The 15153-nt window shown below is 39.4% G+C and overlaps 1 protein-coding gene across 3 annotated transcripts in view; it reads left to right on the forward strand.

Annotated features, from left to right (window-relative positions):
• The window catches only part of PTPN14 (protein tyrosine phosphatase non-receptor type 14), a 121454-nt gene that overhangs the window by 22919 nt on the left and 83382 nt on the right, over positions 1-15153 (forward strand). The window contains exon 1 of one of the 3 annotated variants that reach the window (XM_087774520.1): positions 12780-12954. The exons of the other annotated variants lie outside the window; for them this stretch is intronic. The gene's annotated coding sequence lies outside the window, so the exon portion shown is untranslated. Of the gene's footprint in view, positions 1-12779; positions 12955-15153 lie in introns of those variants that run through there. 3 annotated transcript variants of the gene reach the window in all.

Genomic DNA, 15153 nt, shown 5'->3' on the forward strand with positions numbered 1-15153 from the left:
GAGCCCTGTTTTTGGCACATGCTCATAGGTGAGGTGATCTCCAAACATGTTGTAACTACTCTGCTATAATTAGTCCTAGTGCAAGGAGGTTCAGCTTCTGGTTTTTAAGTCTCTAGGGCTGGAAGAGTGTTTTTTTTTGTTGGTGGTGGTTGGTTTTTTTTTAGTAGGTACAGTGGTTTGATCCTGCCATTGTAAATATCTCCGACAACTAGCATGTCCTTGTTGTCTAAATCTAGGCAAAATATACATGTTACAGATGCGCTTTTAGCTCTTCAATTAGATATCTGCCCTTTGTATTGAACTACTTGTCCCTGATATTTTTCCAACCTTTGGAATCTTGCACTGGGATTTAAAAAAAAATAAATAAAATGGCTTCAGAGGAGGATTGCCTGCCTGAAAAGTCGGCTCCAGAAGTGCTTGTAGGACCTAATCAGAATAAGAAACAAAGAAAATACTGACATTATATGGTGTGTGGATTAGATTGGCAGGAAACTGGACCATGGTTAACTTCACTCATGTGTACTGAAAACAAACCGAACCCCACACCCACACTGTTGGTCTTAGTCTTTAAAGTTTTGTTGGCAAAGCTCTGCCTTTTAGGAGTGGGAAAACAAGTCATACCCACAATAGACACAGTTACGCTGGCAAAAAGCTCAGTGTAGTCTCTGCCAGTTGAATGAAATCCTTTGGCATATGTAGTTTATTCCATTCAAGGAAGAGGCTTGGCTACCCCTTCCCTGCCCCCCATCCCTTTTGCTCCAGCCCAGCAGAAACTGTCTCTCCACTAGTGGGATTCATGGAGATAACATTGCTGTTGCAGTCCCTTTTAGGCATTGGTAAGCCATTAGAAGAAGCTGCTGTCATCTCAGATCTTAATTTGTTTTGGTAGATAAAGAGAAAATGCTATCAGAGGAGATAAAGAGATCACTTGGGTGCAGAAATTGCATGAAAAGAGGAACGTAAGTCCTGTCAGAAGTGCCAAAGCCTCTGATGAGATTCCTGGGGACTTGTCAGTCTTAGTGCACCGACTTAACTTTCTTAGTGATATGGTTTTGCCTGGAGGCAGCAGTAAACCATCAAAATATAAGAGGATATCCTGGCATGACAGGGAAAAGATCTCGGGGATCTAGGTCTCCCAAGGCTGTGACTGGCTGATGTAAGCTATTACCAAGTGGAAGCTCCAGTTTTGGAGTGATTTTTAATTGTTTGTTTATTTTCTTTTCTAAAAAGAAAAAGTTGCATGGCTGTTGCACACCAACAACTGCTCATGGAAGATAAGAAATTGCAGCAGCCAAAGCTTTAGATTTATTACTGTGGTCAATTTCCTGTTATTCTTAATAGGATACAGCCCCTCCACTTCTAAACTAGTGAGCTGTATCAAAGAGACTGTATCGTGTTTCAAACCACTCTGTCGGGTCTTGAACACATGCTCACGACCAGGGTTTGGGCTTCCTAAGCAACGTTATATCTGGTTTAACTTTTTTTTGGTGTGTTCATGAACATGTTTCAGCTCCCTGTTACGGGGGTTTTTAGGAGCCTTTGTTTGGTTTGTTTTAAAGTTGTATTGTTTGAAAAGAAGAACTTGTGTTGAGGTTTGCTCAGCACAGACAGTGGAAAAGAAGGGCTACCTAATTGTCAGGGCATCTCCGGCCCAGCACTCCAGCCTGGGTCACTGCATGGGTCGGAAATTAGGGAATTCTTGGCTGGCTGCTGGGAGAGAGGTTCAGCCACTTTGCAGTGCCTGAGTGGCTGGAACAGGGGGAGGAAATCTGGCTGGTAAACTTTTAGCAGATAAAATTCGGGTTAGAAAGCAAGGTTTTAACAGAGGGAAATGAGTGTCATGTATCATTATTTTCTCTTGATTACTTTTGTTTGGATTCTTTTGGCTATTTTCATTCAAAAACATTTTGAACACTATAAGTAGTCAAAATATCCCAATGTTCTCATGTGTGATAAAAATAAGGAAAGAAAATTGAGCCGGGCACTAACAAAGAACCACATAGAGAGTTAGAGGAGGGACATCAGCTGGTCTGTAATTTATAAGTTCTTGGTAGGACTTTGAGACGGGGGTGTTAGTTCGCTGCATGGGATCCAGCATAACTTGCTGAAATTGCACAATGCAGTTGTAGTTTGGCAAGCTAAATTCATAATTGTAGTTGTTCAGCGGCTATTTCTAGACTTTATAGTAAATTTCAAAAGTGCCCTTTAAAAATGCTTTGTTATTTTGTTTTTCAGTTGGAGTTTCTACAGACCTTTTGTTTTTTGGTGGGCATGGGTGGTTACTTTGTCCTCAGACCATCTACTTAAATGGAATTTATTTTAGCTGTGTATACTTTAATGTTTTTATTAACCAAGATAATTAAGCTGCAAATCACATTGAACAATAGGTACACCTCTGACCAGTATTTTACCAAATTTAAGGACAGGGTATATATCTCTTGGGATTTAACATTAACAGCTTCTCAGGTTCGACAATAACTTTTCAGTGTCTGTCCTTAAAAAGTCATGAGCCTTGTCATACATCTGATATCATGATAATCCAATTATTTTTCCATTTGCTGTTCTTCTGGATAAGATGCTTTTGCCCTCTGTTAATGATATTGTCAACAAATAAAAACAAGAATTTAAGATCATCCCAAGATTACTAATTTGATAGCTTATGATAAATATTTGTGATTGGTACAATCCTATGGGGAGTTCCTATGTGCAAGAGCTGAGGAATGAAAATAAACATAGTTTTCAAGTCCAGGTGACCTGGAAAGTTTAAATAGGATTCAGCATGCCTTGAGTACTGGTAAACTTTTGTCTGCTGATTCTGGACAAGAGATCAGGAATGCAAGGCACATTTCAGTGCTGAAGATGAGATAGCAATTCTTGTCTTCATGGATCTAGTTAATAGTATATTTAACGAATGGAAGTTTTATAGATTGTGTAATACTACCTGCAGGTATATCTGAATTATAAAGCTTGTTCGTAATTGAAACTAGCTAACTCAGTTGCTAATTAGACACTTTGTAATTCTGAGGAACTGTATTCTGTTGACAGGAAGAAATTTTGATAGTAGTGGAGACCAGCGACTTTTACTAAGGAGAGCGCTACTACCTTTAACAACTTATTCATGTAAATATAAGGGCCTTTTCCTATCTTAGTTTTGGCACCAGTTTTCCAGCACTGATACTCGATTTGTAGGGAAAGTCTGGCCTCCTGCTCCAGAACCCATAACATACTGTGTTTTATCCACTTTCTCTTTTTAGATGCTTGCCTTTGTTGTTTACTGGCACCTCTTAGTACAGAAACAATGTGTCCTATAGTGAACATAAATATTTTCCTTTAAAGGTTTCAATATGCTTATTATGTTGCCTAAAACTAAAGTAGAAAATAAACTTTAAAATTCAAGCATGCATGATTTGTTTTTACATTTAGAATGGGAAAGAATTTATACTTAGCATCCAAAATACTTTGAAACAGTGCATCTCCAATGGTTTTCTGTAGTTTTTTGTCAACAGAAAATGGTTTCTCCACAGAAGCTTTTGCTTTGCCAGTTCTTATTTTTAAAAAATAAAAAGAATGCTACTTTTTGATTTCAGAAAACACTTTAGTAGTAGCGTCCTATGTTTCCTGGCTAGTTTGCTTGCTCAAGCAGATCTGTTGGCTGCTTATAGTGTTCCAGACCATCTACATTTATATCCAGGTATTCGTTCTGAGAAATGCGACTTTCTTTTTTCTTAGAAAAGAAACAAATTTCAACTGTCTCTTGGATTTTTTTGTTTTGTTTTTTTTGGTCTGTATTCCCTTTAGGATGTTCATAGTACATTTCAGATGCTGGGTTTTACTCTTTTTTGGTTGCAAGAACTATAATACATGACGAAGATGTGTTTGCATGCAATAAAACTATCTCTCTGCTTCAGATTCTAGATATGAAAATCTCCCAGCTAAGTTTCTGAAGACTTCTGGCCAAATTCTGTACGCCAAAACCACAATGACTTTGGGAAAAAATGCGTATAAATTGCCTGCAGACGTTGCAGTTCCTTTCATGGACTCATAATAATGCCAATCTCAGTGCTTACTAACATGGCATAGGGCTTGAAAATGGTTGCAAAGGCTCTATAGGCATTATCCTTCTCAAATCTTTTCCATTTCAGAAAAATTAGTTTGTCAAGTTGGCAATAAGATGTGATGGCTTTGACTGTAGTCAGTCCATTTCAGATGCAGACCCCACAGAAGCCTAGTTTCCCTCATGGGCACTTGCCCAACTCAGTCCTCATTACCTTCTGCGCATGTCATGTAGTGTCATAGTTCCTTTCCGTATGACTTGTAATAACTATTTGTTTCTTACCATCTTTTTCCCCGCTGCTGGAGCAGGAGAACTGTTTGTCTTTCTAAAATTAGATATCCATGGATACATATAATATTTTTCTCTGTTGAAACTTCACAGTTTAAATTGCGTATGGAAAAGTGCATTCCGCTACAGGAAGTCTGCATGCTGCATTCTTCATTTACAGGAAAATAAAATGTTACATGGAATATTTCACTCTTTGTTCTGTAGAAGGAAAACAATACTTACAAAAGCAGGTTTATACTACTGTCTCTAGCCAGACTCTTCCTCTGTTTTCATTGTGCAGTATTCAGGGTACCACCCTATTAAGGGGAGCTAACTATATATGGGATACTGCTAAGGCACATAATTTTAATACCACGTGAGAGTTTTTATGTAGTTCCTGTCTTGTTTGTCCAGCTGAAAGAGGGTATTCAAACCTCCTCAACTGGCTGGACCATTCTTTCATGTAGGTCTTCTTGCCTGAACATCTCCCTTCAATTCTCAAGATCCCAGACAATCTTGTGTTGTGTTTGTAATTTCTTAAGACTCCACAGGTAGCTGTAGTACTGGTAGGAAATTATGTAGTACATTATTACTTTTCTTGGCTATAGAAGTAGTTAATTTTGTTTTCTAGAACCCCTTAAGATGCATAAAGACCGTTCCAAGGAAAAGCAAAGTGAGAAATCGTGAGGCTATTTGATGTCTAGGGTGGCAGGCAGTCTTGATTCCAGAATGGGCTACTTCACTAGTTAACTTTTTGAAACTACTGTAACATTTTTCACATCTGTACACAAATATATCATTCTCACTTCTGTGAGGTACTAGATGAACTGAAGTGAACCTTCAGGAGTTGATAGCAATATGCTAATGTGAACTTATTTTCATGGAGCAGTATAATTGCTCTCTTCTGCTCTCTGAATAATAACCCACATAAATGAATTAGCCTGACTTTTGAAAATGGGTAATGAGTAGTTATGTTGGACCTCTGTACTGAAGGAGCTGAAAGATAAATTACGGTTGAGGTGGTTTCTAGCTTTGTTTTTGATCAGTGGTATGAGTCCCAGACTTTTGTGTGTTTTTTTGTTTAGAACACAAGTTAGATGAGTTAGAGTTGCTTTTTACTAGCTCTCTACAAAAAAAAAAAAGTAGATGAGCTTTGGCTGCAGTGGAAAAAAGTGCAGCCTGAATAGGCAAAGGAGTTTAGAAGGGTCTGGTCTGCTAAATTGTGTATGTTGCATGGGATTCATGCCATCTGCTGTTTTACTTCTTCAGAACACTTTTGAAACTTGTACACATCGGGCAACAGCTGGAAAGTTTTTTTTTTGCCCTTTCCTATCTGCACTGAAGAAATGTTTTCTCTATGTTCTTTGCTTATCTTTGCCAACCTTTTTTTTTTTTTTTTTTTTTTTCCCTCCCCACTGTCTCTCTACTTTATGCCAGGCAAAGTGATGGTTTTTTTCCCCCTCTCTGCAAACTAAATACTTTCTCTTTTTTTTTTTTTTTTTTAAATAAAGGGGTTTTTTTTCCTCCTGTAAGGCTGAATACTTTCATACCTCATGGTAAGGAGAGGGTGCTATTTGAGTCTTACTAGCAAGGCAAAACATTGTTTAGCCCAGTGACCTGAAGAAGGCTCCTGCAATATGAACTTGGTCTTGTGACTCTACTAATGAGTTTATTTTACTTTCAGTTGTGAAAACATGGTAGAAGATTTTGTGCTGCCCTTGTCACTGTCAGAAGATGTGTATCTGCCAGTGCATGCATCCTACTGCCAGTTAAAGTGATTGGTTTACGTGAGTGTTTAGAGGTAGTAACGAAGGATTTTGAAATTCTTCTGTCGTGAGTAGCCGGTGTCAGGATGCTACATCTCCCAGGCTGGCACACGCTTGCTCCAGTAAGAGCTGAAGACACCTGTCACTTTTAAGAGTTTAATTCACTGATGGGTTTTTATGGTGCAGCTGGGTTACTGCTTTCGATAGCCGTGAACAGCTAACACTGTGTCCTGCAGGAGCTGCTTGTTCAGATGGGATAATGTGGTCAGAACAAATCCTTTCATAGCATGGCATTTAATGGTCCCCAGTGACACTTTATTTGGAAATCAATGCGGTTGGTTTCCTCTACCAGAACACCTGATGGAGTAGGAGGATCACAACAAGAAAGAGGGTTCTTGGACTGTCTTGTACATTTTCTTTTTGTGACCTTTTGGGATTCCCTGTCAGCCCTCTGTCTGTGAGGGTTTGTGGTTTGGTTTGGTTTTTATCTATTAACTTTTCTTCAAAACTCCACTTTTTTCCCTTAGTCTTTCTTGGTATAATTGTAATGATTATGCTTGGATATTTTGCAGTACTCTTTTTCCAATTGAATTCTAGGCTTTGTGATTCTACAAGTTTCTTATTATTTTTGGCATAAACTGTAGTATTAAGGGCCAGCTATATTTTACCGTGACAAGTTTATATATCAAAGTTCAGAAAAAAGACTGAAAAAATGTAACAGCTTGATTTTTGGGGTATGTAATCAATGATTGCCGATGAAAGCTGATGTTATGAAATGCCATAAGGATATGACCATATTCTATCAAATGTTCTTGTCTTGTGACTGAAGAGAAACATGAAGGTACACGAGTAGTCATTTAAGCATATTTCATGTTTCTTGCTTCCAGAAACTTTACGAAAATAGCCGGGTACAATAACAATAAATTCATTATTCTTACAAGGATATCCTGAATTTGACATGCCAGTATATGACTTTGAACTTTAGTCTTACTTAGAAATGGAGGTTGTTTTGAAGATAGCCCTTCAAAAGGATTCTCCTATTTATGCTATGTGAATGCCTGCATTATATTTAGGCACTGAAAATACTTTTGGACTGAGAGTCCTGTATTCTGCAGGGGGGGGGGAGTGGCTGGGGAAGACACGAGCTGTGCTTTCTTTCACGAGGATACTTTAAACTCTTTTCCAGTGATCCTGTTCCCTCTTAGAGAGTCAAGGCTGAACTCTGCTGCCTCCAGTCTCCCTCCTGCAAGAGCAGGTTATAAACCCTCCTTACACTGAGGTGCGGGACAGTGGTTTGTTCAGCAAACGTAGCCTTTATTTAGCTGAAAGGGAATACTTGAATTCTGTCATAATTGAGCTGAATACCTTTTGAAACCAAAGCAAGGCAGTGTCACTTCTTCATGATGGCTGCCATGTGGTGGGCTTGATTTCTTCTTTTTTTCTTCTTAAGTAGTTCCAGTGTGAACTTGGAAATGGAGAACTGAAAGTCTTCAGTCAGATTTTGTATTGTCGTTATAGTCTATCAGCATCGAGAGGGAAGAGCCGAGCTGCTGCTCTCTCTGAGCTGAATTGGACTTCACAGGGATTGTCAACAAACTGTGGGAGTTTCTCATTCCTTACTCTGCATGGTCTTTGTAATGGCTTTATCTGTCGCTTCATCCCTGGCATCGGTTCTGTAAATAATTACCCTGTGACCCTTTGGTCCTTAGTAACTCTTTTTCAAAAGCACAGCTAATCATTTTATAAAGAAGGCAAACTGGTTAATTCTTGGCAAGTTTGTTTCGGAGCCTTGTCTTTGCAAATGGAGATGATGAACTTTAGCAGTAATAAACAGCTCGTATGGAATTGCAGCACACCCGCTGCTTGGTGGGGAGCGCTTCTCTTTCCCTTCCACTGACACTGTTGCCTCGTATGCAGTAGATGTTGCTGTAAGACAGCATCATGCGTGATTTTTGTCTGCTGTGTTTTTTTCATCACATACAGCAACTTACTATTCCGTGATAATAGGAATTTGTATTATGCCAGACTTGTCTTTGTGGTAAATATTGGAATAAGATGCACACCGGTATCACATCTTGGTCTGCAGTTTGATTTCTGTTCAACCTGTTGCTATTCAGCCCTGGTTGTAGAAAGGCTGTGGTTGGAGACATGTCTCACTCCCATGCTGTGTTAGGTACAGGTTAATTGATTTCACAGGCACAGTGACCATACTTAACAGCACTTCAGTAGGCATGAGTGTCTTCACAACTGTGAAGGACAGATTTTACTTTCTTTTGTTTAATGTGACCAGTACATCCATATGGCATTGCCTGCTTCTGCAGTAGAACTAGGGATAATGGAATTTAATTTCCTTTTTCCTCAAAGTGGCTGTAAACATAAGGTTTCTTGCTATCGATCTTGTAGCTTGTGGGCTTGCTGTACTAAATCATTTAGCTCCTTTAAGACATGAGTGTGATCTGTTGTCCATGTCCACATTAAGCTGCAGAGGAATGTGAATATCAGGCTTCAAGTTAAAGAAATGAGATGCTTCCAACTTGCTAACCAGAGACAGAATTACAGGAAGGGCTCTACCACATGGGCTTTCTCCACTCATTTTATTTTTGTTCCTTGTTTCTTCCCTTGCTTCTCCCTGTGTTCCAGTTAATGCTGAGTGTAAATGTTAGACATACCTCGTCTTCTTAGGCTTCTGCAAGTCCAATTATGTGATATCAAATGAGAACATGATACATACAGAGAGATTGTTTAACCATTTTTTATTTTACTCCACCTTCTTCTGTTCTGGTGTTTAGGTTTTGTACTTATAAAGAAGAAACTAAAATTACATAATCTATAAATAGTATTTTTCTTTGCTTGCATTCAGTAGCACTTCAGTGGCCACTACAATGGATCAACGGCCTATTTGTGCCACTTTGATATGCATGTACAGCAAATACACCTACCTGTGGTCATACAGAAGATGTTTTCATTTTGTGCAAGTTGTGTTTAGATCTACGTTTCTTTCATAAATTGTGCAACTTAAATTTGGAGTGACCATACTGTTTTTCATATGAGAACTAAAAGTCAGACTAACTTCTCTGTTTTAAATCTGAATTGCTTGTAAAGAACAGCAAAATAAGAAAATGTTAGTGTTAGATGTTAATGTTTGTGTCTCTCCATTTTAATATACAAGGTCTACTTTGTGAGCTAGGAGGATCACAAGCTTACAAGTCAGTTTTGGCCTTTGTTGCTCCAGTTCTGTGCTAGAATGTTAACATAAAAGTGTATTAATCTGAGCAAGGAATAAAGCTGTTTTATTTTAAAGAATTTCTTTTCAGCTCATGACCAAGTAAAAGTTTCTGCAAAGCATTTTTACCCCCTGAAGTGTTACAAAGCAACTACCTTCTCTAATAGGGTCAGTTAATAAGAATTAGACTTTAATCTCATTAAAAGATGATAACCTCAAGTATGATTCCAAATAAAGCTATCATCATATGTAAAGGGTGAGTATTTTGTCCAGACTTATGGAGAAAGGTAGTAAAGCATTTATTGAAGCACTATTATGAAAACTGAGCAAAGAATGGCATGCCACAGTTTCTAGAATTTATTACAGTGGTTTTGTGTATAAAGCTGCAACTTATGTTTTACACTCCAAAACTAATACAGTTTTACTAGCCTTCAGTGCAAAGCTGTTCTCTTGAGTAGAATTAATTACAAATAATATGTTAGAGGAAATAAGCAGCCGATCTAAACTTATCTATTATATTACTGTTATAACTAAAAAAGAAGAATGACACTTTTGTACAATGGAACAATACGGGATTGCAGTTTGTACAGTTCCTTCCCCTGTCAGTGCAGTTAGCAGCACTTACTGGAATGCTGTGGAAGTAAATTCAGAATTTTTCTCCCAAGCTCCTTTGAAAGCTTTCAAAAAACATACTAGTGCTGAAGCATTCATATTGATGGCTTGAGTGGTATTTGAGGCATAAGAGCTTCCCTGTTAAAAATTATTAGAATAAACCATGACATCTGTTGTTAATAATATCTCAGTTCCTATGTGCTATCCATCTCCGTGATAACAAGGTAGTTGTTTTCTAATCTTGTTTATCAATATGATCTGCAACAGAGATGAAGGAAGGACGCAGAGGGCTGCACACAGAGAGGGGTCCTTTTGTAGCCTTGTAATTCTGAGACACCGGTCAAAGAAGTCAGTTGCTTCAAAGAAATTCCCCCTACATCCCCCACCCCCCCCTCCGCCTTAGCCATAAATCTTATAAGTATTTTGACTGTTTCAGGCTAGTGTTTAAGCCCACACAGTGGGCACTGGAAAATAATCCTTTAATACAGAAAGAAAAGTACCATTAGCTCATTTCCAGCAGCTATTCTGTATTTCAGATGAGGTGTTTTGCTGTTGAAACAAATGCAGTTATTCATAGACTGTGGCTGCGTGATTTACATCAAGGCCTATATTCAGTAAAGATAACAGATTTACTTTCTTCATGCATGCGCCCACAATATAATCCTCCTTTGATAGAACTTGAAGGAATTTTTTCAGCATTTTGTAGCATTGATGTTTTAATGCATTGAATAGTGGAGAGGCTTTTTTCCATGCAAGTTCAAAAGTTCATGTTATGATCTTGTATGAAATATCTACTTCTGTAACTAAATGTGCCCAGTTGTGGGTTAGGATGTACAGCGTGCATGCTCTTCTAATTTTATTTTTCCCCTCTCTCTCTCTTCCCTCCCCCCCCCCCCTTTCTCCTCTACCCCATCACACTTGGCTCTTGTTGCTTATCTGCAGCCATGCTGCCTTCATTGCATCATCTGGGTTCATTATCTAATACCTGAACGGGACTAATTGAGTCTCCCTTGGGAAGCAGGCCATTGCTCTGAACATCACGAAACTGGACAAAGTTTTATTCTTACTGTAAGCCTGCAGGTACGGGTCTTGCTTCATTTGGTGCCAGTCTGGTTACTGACATCAGTGGGGGCAGCCCTGGATCTCATTCCCATAAGGAAAAGGGCAGATTTGCAGTTTGGAGGGGCGACCACACTATTTACATTTGTTTTGTTGCAAGTTGAGTGCTTCTTGCTGATCTTTCCCCTCTCTCCCAGTTGTACCTGTGATTCTTTGGGCTTTACAAGACAGATTTTTGTAAGAAAACATTTTCTTTCCTGGTGGGCCAAGGAATCCCAATATGTTGGAACTTCCTTACATTAAATAGGTGCCTTTTTGATTTTTGCAGTCTTTAGAGTTAGTGTGATGCATTTTGTAAATATGTAGTTCTAACCCAAGTTTTCCCAGTTTCTGCTCATTTGAAACACTTTATAATGTTCCAAATTATACATAAAAAAGGAAGCAAAGGAGAATGGGAGGTACCACAAGCATGACCACTGTTTGAGTAGAAATTGTAGAAACTCAGTTGCATAAGCCGTATTAAAATCAGAAGAAAGGCAGAAGCAGAAATATCACACCTTTATGAAGTGCATAGGACCACGTTTTGCTGGGGTAACACACCTTCCCGGCAGGGTCTCAGCCAAGAGCAGCATTGCGTGAACGCAGCTAGGCAGCTTCCAGTCTTCATCTGACACCGGTGCGGTGGTACCCGTGTAACGAGCTGCAGGCAGATCTTGCCGTCTCACAAGTGTTGTGGCTATTTGCTTCTTAATTCCCAAGTGCTCTCTTGCCACCGTCCCATTGCAAAATCCTGATAAAGAAGTGAAACTGCAGCCAGCTCTTAAAAATAGGTTTGTTTGTTTGTTTGTTTGTTTGTTTTTCCATTGAAGCAGGATAGGTGATATTTTAACTTTTTTGTCTTTAATTCTAACAAACTTCTAATTGCATCATTTGAAATTATAGAACAATTGGCACCGGTTTGTGCTAGTGTATGTATAAGTAGTGTGAATGTACTGGTGTGTATAATTTTACTCTGTATCTGATTCAATTACTTGCCTCTATTAGAGTTATTGCTTCTGCTCTTCATGTTATCCTGTGTTCAGAACTTTTATTTGCAGTTTTACTTATCTCTTTGTGACATGAGAGAGTAATGAAAACATGCTGTAAGAAGTTTTTCTGTGGTTTTTACTAAGCATATCCTTCACTGTTTTTATAATGGTTTTGCATGCCTATCAATCACATTTAGCAGGAAATGCTATCTCCTGTAGTCACTACAGCTCCAGTGAGCCTGAAGGAGTTGAAAACCTTTTGCAAAGGTGATTAACTGAAAGAAAAGGTAAGTGACGCCGATACTATGTTGCTACTGATTGTAGCCAGTGGGGTAAAATAGGGACAAATCACCGGTGAAGAATCCTGTCAAATCTTCTGAGAGGTTTTAAGGCACTTGGATATAATTGATTTTAAATAGTTGACCCTTACAATAAAGGTTAGGTTTTCCTGATCTTTAGTAAAAATTTAGGATGCAGGGCCTTGTGCAGCTTCTGAAGGGTGGCACTTAAAGAACAGGTGTAGTACCAGGTCTGAAAGAGGGATGTGCCAAAATACCAAAATGCTGGTCTCACTTCTCTTCTTCTGAATGGTTTGTTCATGTAGAAAATGTAACCCATCTAGAGTTTGCAATATTAACTCCTCTTATGGACATTCAATTACAGAATAAATTGCTTTCTTTTGGGGGGAGGGGGGTGGAAATTAGTGTGTTTTCAATCAACTGGCTATTTCAGAGAAAGTAACTTTTATTCTAACGTAGCTTTGCCATACAGGAAGAATGGGAACGTGTTCTAGAGGTTCCCTTGCCTGCTGAGACCAGGAGCCTTCCTTGGGCTGTGATTTCACAAACTGCTCAGCTGTCCTGACTGACTGCTGTCAATTGAGGCAGAATCACTCTTATTCTTCCTTCTCTGAGCTGTGTGGTTCTGCTCTCTTCCCTGTGCCAGGTGAGCTACTCGTGCTGGGCTCCACTGTGAGCTATTTAAACTCACTAACCAAGCTGAAAAGGATCCTATTCTATTGCTAAGTTAGGGAGGTGAAGTGGCTCAACCAGGAGGAGGTCCCAGCAGATTTCCAGAGCTGGCATAAGACAAGCTGTGGTGATGCACTCTGGAATTAAGGGGGGGAGGGGGAACCAACCTCCCTCCCATTCCTGGCAGTAGTGAGCTCTTAGATGAGGCTGCCTCACGTATGAAACTGCATCTTTGGACAGGTACCATCCAGGCACTAATCGCTCTTGGCTGTGTCTAATTTGAGGTCTTGCAGTAACATAGCCAAGGTATGAGAAGGTTGTAAATGGTTAACTGCTGTACCCTGCAGAGCTAAACCCTGCTGTGGCAGAGAGGTGGAGCTGCTGCAGACACCCTGCATGGACAGACAGGCAGCATTTCCTACTGAGAAAGGAAAACTACTGGGGTCTGGTATTTTGTTTTGTTTTTTGTTTTAACTTTAAGAGCACAAAGTTCTACAAGGTGTACAGGTGAGTGGTAAAAACTTCAGCTTAATTACTGATGTTCTTGTGGATTAAAACTGACTGCAATGGCAACCCAAGCGTCATTTAGATATGTTACCTTATGCGGATGTCACTCCTAACTTGAATGCTTACACTAGCTCAAAGAGAGTCCTTCATCAGTAGTTGCGTTATAAAGACGTGTTGGATTGTTGAGGGTATTCTGGCAGGATGAGAAAGGAAGTAATGGATAAAGTCCTAATTTGCAGTTTGGGAAGTTCACATAGTTTCTGTGATAGAGACTGTCAGACACTGATTTAGTGAGATCCACAAAAATACTTGGTACTTGTGCGCCTTGATGCAGAAGAGTAATTAGATGTCTGCCTGATAGATTTGTATCCACAAAACTCCATAGAACCGTTCTGTGGATGCACAAGAAAGGTGTTTTTACACAAAAAGAGTGTGCAGAACCTGACTCAAATGGGATACAGTAAAAACACATGACAACTTACATACAAAAAATCTGTCACAGCAAAGATGAATCTGATGGAAAATGGAAATTTTCCTGGGAAGGAAAAGCTATGATGGAACTGGGAAAGTAGAAATCCGAATTGAGACAACTTTTGATCTTTGGCCGCTGTATATTGGTGTCTGGTGATGCGCAGTAGTAGTAACAGTAGCTGTTGTCTTCTGCTTTGAATGTCCTAGAGAGTCCTTGGCATCTGTTCATGCACACAGGTATGGGATCTCTAGATGCTTAGAGACTTCTAAAAGTTGTGCATAGGATATTGTAATAGTTATAAAAATGAAAGTATGATTTGACTCCTTTTCCAGAATGTAGAGGTGAGAATGTTTATCGGTTTTATTACTATTTGGATTAGGGTAATACTTAAATCTCCCCAAGAATTTTTAAAGATTTACGTGCCTGGGGATGAGGTCCATGTCTTGCCAGGGACTGCATAAGCAAGTAGTTGAAAACAGTGGCCTTGCAGCAGAAGGCTTGTATTATGTAAGAGTTAAAAACCCCTTTCATCTGTCCAGAGATTAATTTGGCTCCTGGGAGTTTATCAGGCTTTATGGGAATTCCACCCATAACTGGGTGGGATACAGACACCTCGTCAGGCACAGAAATACTCCTTGCCATGCTCTACCTGCATGAAACTCTCACAAGAGAGCAATCAAGGGAGAGAAAGCTGTTTCACAGGGAGAGGTTTCCTCCTCTAGACAGAACTCAACGTGATGGAGATGGATTGTGCCAGACGTTCTGTCTCCTGTACACTGTTATTTTTATTCTTCCCTAAAACCGTAGGCTCGCACACCACTTGCAGCTTACATCAAATGCTGCGGTCTCGGGCCCAGCCCAGGGTTACATACTTCTGTTAGGTGTGCTGCTGCTCCTGCAGTGCTAGGAATGCTGGAGGGATGCCACGCACTGTTGGTAAATACAGGCTGCAGTTTGACAGTAATTGCTTTCTTCCTGGAGTTTCAGAAATTACGTACAAAAGCAAATGAAGTGAGAGAAAGCATTCTGCTTTAAGTGCATTTCATATCAGATGCTTTTTTTTTTTTTTTTTTTAACACTCCTTTGAATGTGGTACAGTTAAATACATGAAGTCTGTAATAGAGGAGCAAGTCATGCTCTTGGAAATGTCCTGAGAGTTATCTTGGCCTTTATTATTTATAAGCCTCTAAATAA

This window comes from Nipponia nippon, unplaced genomic scaffold (assembly GCF_047370975.1).
Source record: "Nipponia nippon isolate SJK-2023a ecotype South Korea unplaced genomic scaffold, ASM4737097v1 scaffold_4, whole genome shotgun sequence".
Classification (NCBI taxonomy): Eukaryota; Metazoa; Chordata; class Aves; order Pelecaniformes; family Threskiornithidae; genus Nipponia; species Nipponia nippon.